General features: G+C 32.3%; 1 non-coding gene across 1 annotated transcript; it reads right to left on the bottom strand.

Moving 5' to 3' along the window:
• Positions 1–9,247: 9,247 nt before the first annotated feature.
• On the bottom strand, positions 9,248–9,320 carry TRNAK-CUU (transfer RNA lysine (anticodon CUU)). Its single transcript has one exon. It is a non-coding gene; the product is annotated as a tRNA-Lys (tRNA).
• Positions 9,321–16,923: the final 7,603 nt, after the last annotated feature.

The following is a 16,923-nucleotide window of genomic DNA, read 5'->3' as shown; positions in this document are numbered from 1 at the left end:
AGTTAATCGTCAAACTTGATTCACAGTTCATTGTACTATAGCTTAGTGGACAATATTCAATTAGAAACCCTCAAATTTTGAGAATTTATTTGTGAGTTTGTCTCATGGAACAAGACTTTGATTTTATTACTTATCATCACATTCCAAGACGCATGAACACATTAACAGATGCATTGGCTAACTATGTGTTAGATAGACATTTGTGAAACTTTTAAACCATAAAGCATCACATAATAGACATGGTAAATAGAAAAACACACACACACACACACACATATGTAGAGAGAGAAAGAGTGTGTGTGTGTGTGTTTGCAAAAAAGTTTACTACATCAAACTAAAAAAAAAATTGTTCTAAGACACATGGCTTTATAAGCCTACATTATTGCAGAAAGTAAAATAGAGCTAGTTATTCGCCCACATGGTGCTCAGGATAGCACGAAATAGCACTAATGACACGAACAAACAGCTGAAACAGTCTGGCGGAAACCCCTACAGTGTGCCTCTAGTACCACAATGGCACCTCATCTATCGAGGTGTACACTGGAATGCCCCTGGTTAAATATTCTAGGTTATGCTCTACCTCAACGATAGGATCTTCTCCCTCCTCATAAGGAGCCTCCTCAATCTAGCGTGCCACTTGGATGGCTATCGGAGAAACCCCTAGAGGTATCTCTGGTCCCACATATGCAAATCATCATAAGTTAAATCTCAGTACACATACAAAAAAAAAACTTCAAAAATAGTTTTTACCTTAATAGATCCATTGTGTCCCTGGTGGAAGTGGAAGATCTATATCTCCTCGGAAATCAATGCCTACATATGCCCAATCATCAACCATGATTAGTTTTTGATGCAACCATCCAAAAAATTCTAGAGGAAATGACATATGCTAGCCAGCTCCATGACGAGGCATCAACTCACGCCATCTCAGTAATCACGCATCTCTGGGCGTTGGTGCATCCACTTCTAACCACTGATAATGAAACAATGGCACATGTTCTACGAAGAACATCACCAAAATGGATCTGAAACTGAATTGTTTCAGATTCTCTGACTTGCACTTGGTAAGTTGGCCCTTCATTCAAACCGACAAACTCTCACTCCAATTGAAAACTATGGGATTCAAGCACTTGATTGCATACTAGAAATGAGATTTTGTTGCCTCATGCAACGCTTGAGCCCCAGCTATTTAGGCCATAGTATGCAGGATTGTTCACAGTGGGAGATTTGTGATGGTATTTATATTGATCTTCCCACTTTGGGTCTTTTTTGTCCCTGGACAATGCCTTGCAATCAGCATATCCATGCTCTCTCCTCCAATGCGTGAACCGGACAACTAGATCTGTTATCCCTTTCTAGACAACCCGATAATGAAATAAATTTTGGTGACATCTATTTCGAGTTCTTGATCCCCTATCATGAATAGTTGGTGATCCACATCCCACTAACTAATCAGATGATGCAATAACTCAGGTTGTGATCCGATTCTAGGAATTCTAAATAACTTGAGCAACCCACATGCTTTTAGGGCATCAACATAATATTTATCTTGAGTAGCTTGATGGCCTTTAGCTTCATGTCCTCTTTCTTTCCATTCAACCACCATTTTGGACTGATTCTCCTATGAAAAATCAATAAAAAAACATTTCACGAGCTTCCATGGAGACAAAATCCAAGAAAAACCATTTAACATGAAGGATTTCACACACAAAAATTTACCTCAGCACTAGCGCAATAGTGTGTGAATTTTCTCACACTGCCAGCGTGAGGGCCTAATTGACCACAGCGTGAGCAGTGGGAGTCTGATGGGTAAAACCCGCGTTGCTCACCCTCAACATAAAATTTTTGCAATTCCTCCTTGCAGTTTAATCTATGGATGAAAATGCATGAAATGAGTACCAAAATGAAAGGAAGGTATAGATCGCTTACCTGCAACAAGCAGCTTAGTGAATGGTGTCTAGGATTGATCGTAATCCTTGCCTGAAAATAAAGGTAAAATGAGGTAAAATGCTCTCAGAATTTCAAATTGGTAAAATGGTAAAAATGATTTACTTTTTGCCCTATTTATAAGTTTTAAATAATATTTTTCCCAAATTAGGGCATATTTAACTCACTTTTTAATATTTTTCCTTGAAATCAGGTAATGTGCATTTTCCTGTGCAACAATAGGTCATATATTCTTGGTGACGGTGATTTATCTTGACTGATTCAATGAGTTTTATTTTATCACTTTTTCGGACTCGTAAAAAATAAACGAAAAAGAAACCCCCTGGAGTCATCTTTAAGCTCTTTTCTTACTCTCAAAAAATGAAAAGATTGTCAAGTACTTTTCATTTCGAACTCGTTAAAGTAAATGAAATGACATCTACTAGTATATGTTTAACCCTTTTCTAGACTAAGATAGAATATTGTATGAAAAAGAAATACCTTAGTCGAACATGGCTAAGAGGTTCTCTTGGATATTGTTTTCTACCTTTTCGAGTTCAAGAGATGATTTACGAAAAAGGGACCTTTAGATTTTTATTTTTCGCTTCTTTTTCAAACTCTCTAAACATGAAAAATATGTTGAGTTTCACCTTCGTCAGACTCATAAAACATAAACAACGCAGGACTTGTCACCATGACGAGACCGAGTTTCTCCTTCCTAAGGCTTGTAAAACTTACTAGGATGGATTCATCCAAAGAATGAACTTATATGGCAAGCATATGTTATCCCCTTCAAGCTAGTGATAAAAAATATATGGGATACTCGCCAAAAATGGTGGGGAAAAAGGTGAAAGCAGTCATCTCTTGTATTTTGTAAAGGCAGCATGTCACTCTTGAACATGACACTCATTTGTTGCTCGTGTCGGGTTTGAGACATCCTCACTTAGTCACTTTCCTTCCTGGGTTTGGGAAATTCATTTTACCTCTCATATGATTATACCATTTCATCATCATGACCATTGATCCTATGTTGAGTCAAATGTTGCCAAACTCTGGAGTCGTGTCGTTGATGTGTTCAATACAAGCCATATCTACATTTCTTTATCGCTTATACGTTGTCTGACTTTCTACCAAAGTCTTGGATCACACTTATCTAATCTACTACATATTTTATTTCGTGTCGATGATGTGGGATTCATTATGTCCCTCCTCCAATGGATCACTTCCTATCAACTTCGCCTCATTATCCAGGAAGACGATCTAGAAACTCCTTTCCAGTACCTTAGAGCTTGCATGCATCAATGGAAAATTCTTCACATTCAACGACAATTTTACATCATTAACCTTCGATAGGATGATTCCACGAGTGTTCGACTTCAACTTCATTATTCACATTCATGGATTGTGTTGATTATACCTTGAGATCCATTGTCATTATTAGTGGTTTCTCTCGTGCCTGTTAACGATTTACATCATCGACTGGTAATCAGGTGGTTTTCTATCCTGTTTGACTTCAACACGTCTATTCACATGTTAGAATTCTTACATTAATCGAGTCATGATGGAGCGCAAGACCATGGATTATGTCTGGTAAAATCCAAGTTGCGTGGAGATATGAGTTATTCATGATTGTACACATGTTTCCTCTAGGCGGACAACTGCGACCATATTGTGGGTCCATATTCATGATCCTTTATATTTATATGGTTGTGGCCATACCGTGGATCCATATACATGATCCCTTCTATTCGGATGGTTGCGCCCATACCGTGGATTCATGTATTATTTGATGCCTATTCATGTATCATTAGGCATGATCATTAGAGATGTCAGATATGTATATGTATATGTATATGCTTGATTTACAGGTCTCCTGACGGTGTTGTTCTAGTCCTTGCACTGACTTATAAAGCATCTCAATCATCACTCCTTGTTCTTCCTTCATGATTTAGGGGGCATCTGTTACACAGTATTTTTTCACACCTCCTAATCACTTCATGTTCCATATCCCGAAGTTCCACAACATTGACAATTGTGCAGCATATCCATCGTGATATACAACCAAAACATCCCTAAATAATCAAAGGAAAACTTCCGTGAATCAATTCTGAAGAAGGTTAACTAAAAACCTATATTTTAGGGTCAACACGTTTTGCTACATTAAATTTTAAACTTTTGTGGTCATTTTTTGGAAAAATATGGCCCGGATTATCCACAATATCTTTTTCATCATGTTGAATGACGGTGTTGATGGCAGGTTGCACTCTTATACCCTAGCACTACCAGCGTGGGCTTTGATATGAAAACCCATTTTGAACCTCTTCTGGAAGGTTTTCCAAAACTAGAGGAGAAGCTTCGTGCACTAGAACCTTCGAGAATAGTGAGTTGGATATTGGTTGTTGTTGATATGGTCTAGCTCTCCCATTTGGACCTCTTGATCTTATCATCATGGGCTTTCCCCTTGATATGTGGACTGGCCTCCCTATTTTGTGGATCCCTAACTCCCTCTCCCTTCCTATAAATTCATTCCCTTCCATCCCCAAATGGTTGGTCATTGACTATTGTATCCCTATGCTAAGATTGTCCTTACATGCTACCCATTCTAGCTTGGAGAAGGAGTGATTGAAGAGTCTTTGCTTGGACTTGGACATCCACCAAAAGGAGGTCTCCAACGTCAAGGCATAGGTTGTATGCTTCCCTTTTTAGCTTATAAATATATACATCTGATGTTCACTTTCCATAATTGTGTAAATGTTTATGCTTTTAGCTCAATACTCCTTGATCTATTAAGTAGTTTATGTTTGATGCATTTCATATATGCTCTTGTATTTTTCATAGCTCTTTGATCTTCCTTGTAGGTACTCGGATGTGAAGAACAAGTAAGGAGCGAGGCCTGGAGTGAAAGATTCAAATTCATCTCCAAAGGATTGAGCGATTAGCATCAGAGTGAGGTAGGTTTCTCCTTCTCTCTTCATTTGTTAAACATAAACTAGGAAAGTGTATGTTAGTTTGTTTAGTTTGTTGCTAGACCCACTCATTGGGCCAGAGGGATCACCTCTGTCTGCAGAGGAGATTTACCTTCACAACAAGAGTTAATGTGTCACTTCAAAAATCATCCCATATTACATTTATTGCATCTAATATTGTTGAAGAATTGGTTAATGGTTTATATTCTTAGATTATGCCTTACATCGATTCATACTACCTTTTTCACTAAAACAACGTCTAAGAAGTTTATCATCGTCTTACCCATCATAAGCCACATATTAACTTCATCAATTCACAAAAATGGAGGAAATCCTTTAAGAAATTTTTCATCATCTTACCTAGCATAAGCCACATACAAACTTCATTGATTCACAAAAATGGAGAAAGATCATTACTCCTAAGGGGGTATATCACTCTTTCCCAGTTTTTTGTTGTTTTTCCTTTCTTTTTGCAATCTCCACCCAGCATCCTACCTCACAAAGCATTGCAAGAGACTTAGTACATTGCTTTGTCATCTAGATCTATTTTACTTTGATATTTTGTCTAGTTCAAAGCATTTGACTCTTGTTTTTTATTCTCCTTTCTCAAATAAATATATTTAATTGGAACTAGAAGTATGGGAGTAACATCTGGAGTCATATTTGTTTATATATCTTCACCTTGTCTCTTTGGAGGTGTGATAGGGGTGTCTAAGGGAGTTTTAGAATTATGGAAGTTTCAAGGTAGTGGATTGATATCAATAGACGATCTTGATTGATGAATTAATGTACACATTGTTTTTTTTATATCTAAGAGATACAACTATGGTTTCGCAAAATATGCTTTTTCATATGACAAATGATTTAAGCGATTGTTTGTCATAGAAATTTATTATTCAACTTGGGGAAATGGGCAGGTTCTAGACCACATACTAGTGCATTGTGTTGTTGAAAGGCTATTTATCAAATGCTTACTCAACAATAAAAAACCCAATGCTTTGAGAAAAAATTATGAGGAGGGATGAGGTCCTCAACCGGTATGAAAAACCTAAAGAGATAGCTTGTATTAAACAACAAAAATCTTCATTTTGTATTAACCGCCTTAAGAAAAACCTTCATATGAAGTTGATATGAAAGGAAATAAAGCAATATTTTAATTTAGCAAACCATCAAACTTCTAACCTACCTAAGTATTATACTGAAATACGAAACTCCAAAAATTAATAAATAAGAGAGGAGGAAGATAGCTTACACACACGAATCTCAATAAATTTTACCTTGGATGGCACTGAGAAGGATTGTTATCCTCTGCGCCTAGTTCAATTCTTGCAAGTGATATCCCATGTTCTTAACAAGTATATTGTTCTAATGGCTTTGAGCCTTGACCTTGAGTCGTGCATAATCTAGGGTTTACCCTTAATGCCATCCTAGGAATAAGGGAAAGTGCCTTGGGGTTTTCCACGAGATAAATTACTTGGAAAACATTAAAAAAAAAAAAAAAAAAAAATTGTTGTTGTGATAGTTGAAATACACCTAAAGTATGTTGTATAATTGGCACTTAGAGCTTGTCATTTCAGGCAATCTCTCTTGGAATCTAACAACCTCCTTCAAATTGCATGTTTTTGTTGCTAAAATTGCATTTTAGTCATCCAAGTTGATTCAATGACTTGAATTTACTCTCAAATTATAATTTGTAGTAGGTGAACTTGAAGATTGTGATTGGGATAATTTTCATAGAAAAATCCTCATAAATTATGTGAGGAATGTAGTGAGATAAAACACTAGAATGAACACCCTTTATCCCGCATTCACAATATGCACATTTGATTTGATCTAACAAAATTTATTTAGATAAAATTAAAAGGATTGACATGTCATAGAGAAATATAGCAAAGAAAAACTATTTAAAAATATTAAAAAACTAAAACTAAAAACTAAAACCTCTCAAAACATAATCATCATTGGTGACCCTTCGTACATTTTAACCTCTCAAAACATAATCATCATTGGTGACCTTTCATGACATTTAGTTTATTAGAAATTTAACTCTTTTTAATAATAAATGCATTCCCTCTTTCCATGTTTTCAAAAAGTCAAGAAAGTTGCTATAATACATAGGTCCAAAATTTCTTTAAATAGAATTAGAAGGATTCACATGTCGTAGAGAAATATGGCAAAGGGGGACTATTTAAAAATGTTTTAAAAAATTGTTTAAAAAACTAAAACCTCTCAAAACATAATCATGGGTGACCCTTCATGACATTTGGTTTATTATAAATTAATGATAAATGCATTCCCTCTTTCAATGTTTTCAAAAAATCAAGAAAGTTGTTGTAATACATTGGTCCAATGTCAAGTGATAAAATTTGGCAATGAAGCTAGTTTGAATGGAGCAAGTGAAAGTATCCTACCTTTATGATGTGGATACGAGTATGCTATTCCTTTTTTATACCCATTTCATTAAATTCAAGGCATACTTGTGTTTAGTTCAAATAATTGTAGAGTTGATCACTCTAAAGTTCCTTCTCAAAACCATGGGAAATCATGATATCACTAATTTCCAAGTAGTGGGCAATTTAATTGTAATTATCAATTAGTTGAAGGACTAATAAAGGATGGAAAGTTTCCTTAGTGACATATTTATTTAAGAAATTAAATAGAATGGAAGCAGTGTTTACCACTATATCTTATTATCTTATTATCAATTAATTATTCATAGAATTAAACACTACAACATATTCACTCTTTAAAGAAAGTTTGGAGGTTGATTAGGGCATTGGGAATAGATTGAATATAGAGATGTAATATAATGTCATCAAATTTTTTAGGTTGGAATTTATTTGAATTTTGTATTTTTATTGTCTTTAATAGTGTAGGATATTTATTAACAATTTTTTATATATAGAAGTGATATAATCTTTTTATCACAGTATAGTAAGTTATGTTTTCTTTTTTATTTTTTAAGAGATAAGGGGAGAGGTTTTTTAAAAGATTAAATTTTATGATGTTTAAATGTTAGTTATATTATGATTTTTTTAATATAAAAAGTTAGCAATTTGTTAGTCTTTGTATTTGTGTGATATGGGATCGATTTCGTCTACTACTATATCTCTGAGACTTACGACTTATCCTTTTCGTACTTGTGTAATACGGGGCTGATTTCGGCTACTACCATACCTTAGGGACATGCGACTTATCTTCCTCTATGTAGATCGGGCTACTCTAGTGGATTTGAACATTAGATCTCTCTGTTTACACAATGATTCATATCACAACAATTGAGAATTAAATTGCACCCAAAAACAAATATATTTATAATATTAAAAATCTTCCATTTTCAAAATAAAATTACGATTTTCTCCAATTAAAAAAAATTATATTTATTACAATTCATAATTTTCATTAATTTCTATTATGAAAATCAAAACTACATCTCTAATATTGAATATCTTTTATTTTATATTTTTTATAAAAAAAATATTGAAAATAAATTATATTTAATATTGAGATAATTTTAATATAAAAAATATTGAAAATAAATTATATTTAATATTGAGATAATTTTAATTAGTGTATACTATTAAAATGAATTGCATTTGATAATTTTAGGATTGTATTTAATATTATTGAATATTTTAATTATGTGTATTATGAAATTCAAAATTTCTAATTCACACACCCAACAAAAATTAATTATTACCAATTTCCATTTGTATGTGTATGTGTTTTGAAGTAAATTAGTGTAACACAATATATATATATATATATATTTATTTATTTAAACTTTTTAATATAAATTATATTTTTTTCTTAATTATTTATATACTTTTAATATAAATTATATTTTTTTCTTAATTATTTATATATATATAAGATTATAAATTTTTTTTAAGTTTGGTTAGATTTCACATCAAAAAATGTCTTAAAACACTGGGTCACTATTTATCCAAAACTCTAAACAAAATAAAAATATAATTTTTAAAATAAAATACTTTTAAGAAATAATAATATTGATAATTCTAAATATATATAACTCTCAACAAAATAAAAATATAATTTTAAAAAAATAATAATATTGATAATTCTAATTATATAGAATATTAAATTTAAAATAATAACTCTTTTGAAATGAGTAAATATTATTAATCTTGATAATTCTAATTATATATAATATGAAATTTAGAGTAAATGCTATTGACATAATGAGATGAAATGTTGATTCTCAGACCCACGACCACAAAGCGCCCACCATCCATACATTTAATTAGTGTTTATTCTGGAACCCACTAAACAACAAGGTAAAACTCAAACATAAAACGCACCCACTGACAACAAGGTAAAACCCAAACATAAAACGCCCACCGTGGGGCTCGAACCCACGACCACAAGGTTAAGAGCCTTGCGCTCTACCAACTGAGCTAGACGGGCTACATGAAAAACAAATCATAATGTTTATGTATTGTAGGTTTGAATTATTTAGATCACATAATTCAGATTTATGGTCCTAAATTTTTTTTACCTTGATCAGAAAAATATACTCCAAAAAAAACCAAAGCAACCGCTAAGGTAAGAATAACTCGCTGTGGTCAGACTCATGAGGACCTGCTCTCAAATCCCAACGCTTTTTAACGCTATTGAAATAGCTGCTGCCATTCGGGCCGGTCAATAAATCCCATGTTATCGGGTCATAAATGAATCGCGGGTGTATATGCTCACCGTTTGATTTTGCTAAAGCCGAAATCGAACGGTGGGCATATACACCCGCCATTAATTTATGGGCCGATAGCGTGGGAAATATGACTCGTCTTTGGATTGAAACCATTGATATCCAGATTCAGGAAGCTATTAATTTCAGCGTTTGAACTAGACTTCGCTCTCCATGACCTAAACCCCTGGTTTACATGTGAGGGTTTTTCTTAATTATAAGGGTTGCTCAGGTTAAATTTAAAAGGTGGGTAGTTTGGTTCTTAAGGTTAATTTCAATTTAATTGGTTTTAAAAAATGTATTTTATTTAAGGGTGGTTTTGGTTTTTCCTATAATATATTTTTCTGATTAAGGTAAAAAGTTTTTAGGATTATAAGTCTGAATTACCTAATATATATTATTTGAATATCTTAAAACATTTCGACAACGTGGAATCTATTTATATATTTAAAAAATTATATTCAATAATAATAAATAACAATTGGACATGAAATTGTTAATTCCTAAATAAAAAAATCAAACATTTGTTAATTAAATTATACTAAAAAACATTAACTAACCATATAATAAATATAAATTATGCTAAAAAACATTAACTAACCATATAATAAATATAAATTAAATGATCATTTTTATTTTATAGTTTTAAGTTGAAAAATTTCATACATTTTAGAGAAGAATCTTCGGCGAAAATCACATAGAGATAATTTTTTGTCGACGCGTTTCGAACCAACCAGTGTGGTTCATCGTCAGGACAAGTTGAATGAGCAGATCTTGCTATGCATTATAAATAGATTGGGCAGAATATCCAAGTAACTGCTAGATTTGACCAGGAAACAGCTAGTTAGACCAAAATATTTATTTATTTATTTATTTTTATTCAAATCAGTTAAATCCGGTTATTAATTTTCTTATTAACGTAAATAGACAATTTTATAAATATATATTAAAATAAGTGAGTTAATATACTATAAACATAAGTAATAGATAATAGTTGACTATATTTTAAATAAATATAAGTTAATTATATTTCAAATAAAATATCATATAAAGGGAGATTTAAATCTTAAAATAAATTAATTATAAATCAACGAGGTCATATAAATATTAGTTAGTTGTAAAGGTTGAAAATAGAATAGTTAATTCTATTTTAAAATATATATAAATAGATAAATAAGTTTCATAGTCATAGTCACAGAATAACCTAATAAAAATATTTACTTAATAGTTTATTAAGGGTAAAAATTAGTATATTCGTTTAAAAAATAAAAATAAAAATAAAATAAAATATTAATTTTAATTTAAGAATCAAAGAACTTCCCAAAAAATAAAAATAAAAATAAAAAATAAAAAATAAAAAAAAAAATAATAATAATAATAATAATTTATTCTCTTTATTAATTTAAACCAATTCCTTTTTCCATGGAATGCCACTTTTTTTTCATTGATCTTACATCTAAAAATGTGGTGCAAAGACAAACATCAAAAGGATAAGAGCCCACAAAGCACATAGGCATAAAAGATAACTCACATAGTAGAAAGGAACTTTATGATGATGAGATTCTCATTTAACAGGTGGCCAAAGTTTTCAAATCACACAAGAATACTCTAACTTTCTTTCATAGATAAACTATGTAGATGTTGATGAGTCCAAATAATATAAACTACATCACTATATTATTTTTCATCTATATTGATGCTTTCAAAGCAAATAAAATGGAAGATTCAACTCACATGGTCATCTTTACCAACAAAACTGAATTTGGAGAATTGGGGTATGAAACATTCCAGGGCCATTTTGATGCATTAAATGAAGTTTTTTGGTGTCAAAAAAATCTAGCTTATGGGAGATCCCCTGGCATTGTTCTACACTTGGAGACCTTTCCAAGAGTATAAGAAATATGTCAATTAGAGTTAATATGAAAAAGTTATTTATACTTGAAGTTGACCTTGTGGTTTTACCACCATGGTTCAATAGGATTCCACATCAACCATTGTTACTCATTAAAAAGGGGAAATCCACACGTGGACCACAAAAAAGAGTACTTTAGAAGGATTGAAGTTGTAACTCTAATTTAGAGTTGAAGGAATCAAACCTAACCCTTAGTTGGTTATCAAGATTTGTTAAAACTGGGCCATTAGAGGAGTAGGAGCTCCATTCTAGTCTATTGTATATTGCTCCATAATAGAGCATAGAAACTCGGTATGGGATTCAGAGAGCATAATAGAGGGGGTTAGTGTTTTGTAGCAACATAACAGGCCACATGTCTCAAGTAACTTCATAGAGAGTGTCTTCTCAATTGTACTTGCTTTATTTGCATACCAAATAAAAGAGAATAAAGCAACCTCACCTTCAAGCTAGGTTTTCTCCCATAAGGGTTTCGTAGAGGAAATATTTGTGTTCATTATGTATAGTGTATAATTGTATTTGTTGTTCACTATTTTCCAAATTTTTTCTATTTCACACATAATCAGAAAAACAGTTATTAACAAATCCAAAATTTAAAGGAATTTAACCCTCATAATATATACTTTAGTTTATTTTATCATATAAACTAAAATCTTAGGGCCCCGCCCTCCCCAAGATTTTAGCAGAGCAATTATTTTCCATGTAGCATGGAATCGTATGTTCTTCTTTATTCCTTGGCCAAAGAAATCGGCTATAAAATTTCTTAATGTCCTATAAAATTCCTTTGGGAACCCATGTGTTGATGTCACAGCATATATGTATTCACTATCATGATTAATTTAAAAAAAATTAAGTTTTGCATTTGAACCCATAAAAATATTTAAAAATGATATTGTAATGTATGTTCTTCCTATTAAGTTGTACATGTATTCATTGTTAAAAACATTGGTAACAAAGCATAATATTATAGTAAAAAATAAATGATACTTTTCAAAATAATAAAGAAAGTATAATAAAGTTTTTTTTTATAAATGTGTTTTATATATATATATATATATATATATAATAAAAGTATGTAAAGGGATTTTTTTATAAATATAATTTTCAAATAAAGATTAAAGTTAAAAGTTAAAATAATAGTAATTTGTTAATATTTTTAAATGGAATGAAATAAGTGGATATTAGGTTAAATTCTATAGTACAAAATTTTGAAGATAATTTAATCAATTTGAAAAGTAGTATTTAAATGAGGATTTAATTAACATAACATTTAATTGGAAATTTGTATTAAGGTGATTTGAAATTTGTTTGAAAGAGAAAAGGGAAGAGAGCATATTGGAAAAATATTTTCAATAATTTGGGACAAATAGTTGAATGTCAGTGGAATTGGAAAAATATTTTCCATAATTTGGGACAAATAGTTGAACGTCAGTGGAATTGGAAGTAAGCATTGTGACAAATTTCAAAAAAACCTTGGTTGTTTCAATTTTTAATAGAATAAAGATGGAATTGCTCATATGGAGTGGTAGAGGATTGTAAAGGAAAATTAAGTATTCCATTGGATTTTGGTTTTTATTTTAATAAAGAATATTGAGAATAGTGCATGGGTTTTGATAGATATATCAAAATATAATATAATCCATGCGGAAAGAATTTGAAAAAAAAAAAAAAACTCTCAAACATAAAGATGAAGAACACATGAATACAATTCAAGTTGAATAGAATGAAAGTAAAAAAAAAAATTCCAAATTGCAAAAAAATGATGAATAATTAAAAGAATATCTTATAAAGAAGGAAAATGCGTTCATGAATTTTTAATAACTTAATTAAGCGTGGAATAAAAAAGTTTAAAAATTAAAGCAATAAAATACTAACAAATAAAATGTGAAAAACGATGAATGTAATGAACGATGGAAAAAGAAACATGAAGTCGAAAGGTAGTGCAAGCATAATTAAAACCCTTTTAATGATGTTGGGAATGTGGAGAGATAAAATCAATTAATAAGGTCGAAAATACAAGCCAAAAAGTTGAAACGGTGATCAAATACAAAAAAAATAGTTTGAGAGAAAAGTCTTTGCTATTTATAAGGTAAAATGAAATATGTAATCTATAATTGAAGAATCAAAGAACTTGATGCATAACATTAATCTTTATTTGCAAAAGAAGGAAAATCATATGCAAGAATGCCAACATAAAATATTTGAAGGTTAATGTTATAATTTTAGAATGTAAAGGTAAACTTGGATGGTATTATCTTAAAAGCAAGAACACTTAAATTTTAATGGTCGGAGGATGTCATAAAATACTTGAAGGTTAATGCTCTAATTTTAGAATGTAAAGGTAATTTTTGATGGTATTATCTTAAAAGTAAGAGTACTTAAATTTTAATATTTGGTGGATTTGGAGGATGTCATCATACGAAAGGAGAAGGTAGATGATACGATTGTGGAAATAAATAAATAAATAATAATAAAAAATAAAAATAAAAGTCATTAATGGTGATATCATATCAAAACTTTCATTATAAAAATGTTGGCAAGAAAATCAACATAGTAATGAAGATGTAAAATCTAACAATATTCATGGAACAGGTCTTCAAGGAACCATTATGCAACAATATATTGATAACAAGGATCGAGAACTACAACAAAGTGGAGAAGTTACAATAAGAGAGTAGAAATCTAAGGAAATGTTATTAATTAGTTTCATCACATGCAAAACATGTAAAGTTACATGGTTTTGAATAAAATATTTTGAAGGGGAGTGGTATGTTATAAATGTATATTTATGAGGATTAAATGTATATATAGTAAGGGTTGGCCTAATAGGTGGATTATTTTTTCAATAAAGGATATGTGTGTGTGGAGGTCAATATAGTGATTACTATACACATGGACTTGTGATTTCATTACATAGATGTTCTTTGGTTATTTGGGAGTTGTTATCCTAAAAGGTAAAGGGGTATTATGTAATTCATCTATAAATATTTGAAAAGAAAAGAAAAATACTAAAAGGAAGAATGAAAAAATAAAAAGGTAGTGTAAGCACAATCTAGAAATTCTCAATACTGTTAAGATCATGATAAGGTGTCTACAAGAGGTAGAATCAAATAATAAGGATGGAGATAATGTTGGAAACTTGATTATACTGAGAAGGGGGTTGAATAATTATAGTAAATTTATGTCATTAATTACCAAGTTTTATCTTTATTTTCAATAGTTATCTAAACTATTATATAAGCAACAATACATCATATGAATAACATATTTAACATATAAGCAATATTAAGCCACAACATAAGAAACAACACATAAAAGAGCAGCACATGTAGACACCAGATATAAGTGGAAACCCATAAAAAAAAAACATGAATTTTGTTGTTGTGATGTAAATGCAAGCACCCACTTCCTTTTGACATCAACTTTCTAGGCACCCACCTACAGGAGGCTTCAACCTCTCTTCTATTTTGCGTTGGAAATAATACTGAGAGGGGGGGTGAATCAGTATTATCAGATCAATCAAACTTTTTAAATGCTCAGAAACATATTCGCTACTTCAGTTAAGTGAACCAGCGTGTACACGCTACTGTGACGAAGTAAAACAGCGTATAAGAAGAAAAACTCACAATTTAGTTAGCTTATTCTTCAGTTAAGTGCATCAGGACATTATTCACCACATTAACAGTAAACATGTGCAGTATAACAGAACAGATCAAAAGTCACACACATGAACACCAAGATATAAGGTGGAAACCCAATGTGGGTGAAAACCACCTGCTGCAAGTTGTCTCTATCTTTCTTTAAAATGAAACTTCAGTTTACAATCTTTTGTACTGGTGCAGCCTTATACCAGTACGCAGGCTACAACCTGCAGAAGGCTACAACCTTCTCTCGTTCTCCAAACTTCCTTGGAAGGGAGCTCCAACCCCCTTTGCTCTTGTACTAGCCAAGATACTAGTACGTAGGTGCTGACCTACAATCTTCCTTCTTTCAGGTATCACTTTTCATACATTTTCAGACTTGGATATTCCTGAAGCACAACATTACAATCTGAAGACCACAATTCATTCAATTTCCACAATAGATCATTGAAGTATAAAACAACCAAACTTTGAATCACTGAACCACTGAACCCTGTCAATCACCAGTTACCAGAACACAGAGCAGACTACAGAACTCTGCAATAACAGTCAGACCCCACTGTAAACCCAAAATCAAGCTTCAAAAGATATACGCTACTTCAATGAGCAAAACCCGCGTATACACGCGCTTTTACCGAAGCCAACCTGCGTACAGATCTAAAAAATAAACTTTCTCAATTTGCAGCTGTACCAGACATTAGTTAGACCCAGAACATAACATTGCGACAATATGCAGATCTAGAAAATACGCATAATCAACCATATCATGATAGTGCATTCCAAACCATTAGATCCCGATCTATCCTTAGATCTAGTCTTCCATCAACCGATGTGATCTCTCCTTGGCTTAGATCAAGCAGCCCAGAACCTGCATATCAGATCTCTTTCTCTCTTAGATATTCAAGCCTTGTCGAAAGATGATTTTGCCTAATGATCTTCTTCTCCTTATATAGCCTTAGGCCTTGCTCACCAAAACCATAGTAACACAATACCATCAACTTCAAAACTAGGGATCGACACGCCCGTCGAGACACAATGGTCCGAAAGCATAGGCACAACTTCCAAGGACTAACCACCATGGACCAAAGGTACTTTTCCACATACACGCGCTTTTTCTGAATCCAACTAGCGTGTACACGCGACTTGGGCTTAACGAACATGCGTATATGAACTTCCTTGGCATGATGTACTAAGATCTGTCTTCTGATTAAGTTGCCATCACCTATACCAACCTCTGAGCACCTGTACCATCCTCTGAGTGAGTTGCCATCAAGGACAACACTTGAATCATAATGCCAACAATCTCCCCCTTTGGACTTGATGGCAACCACCACACCAAGTCACTCTCCCCCTTTGACATCAAGGGCAAAGGGTTGTGCTCCCCCTGAGGACATGCTGATACCTCTGCTTGGCTGTGCTGACTTGTGCTCCCCCTGACAGTAGGCCAGATCTGCAAAAGATGTTCTTCAACAAGAACCAAGACTTATACACCATAAGGGACCGTCCTATCACCAAAAGACTCAATACATACATCCATACTCCCTACCAAGAGGGGACATATCAGAAACAACCAATTATATTACAGCATTCATCCCAGGCATAGTGGGGAAACCAACATAGGCCGTTACATGACCTTGACACCATAAAAGAGATATGACAAGAGAGATACATGACATAGAGACAACAGATCTAGACCAAGACTTAGGAAAGTCACCAGCAGCATCTGATAAACATCTTGTTAGATCAGCAACCAGGATTTCTTTCTGAGCTCCTTCT

Source organism: Pinus tabuliformis, chromosome 2_2 (assembly GCF_031772625.1).
Source record: "Pinus tabuliformis cultivar Carrire ecotype Pingquan chromosome 2_2, CPIR1, whole genome shotgun sequence".
NCBI lineage: Eukaryota > Viridiplantae > Streptophyta > Pinopsida > Pinales > Pinaceae > Pinus > Pinus tabuliformis.
The sequence above is the reverse complement of the archived record's forward strand: the minus strand, read 5'-3'. Positions and strand labels throughout refer to the sequence as shown.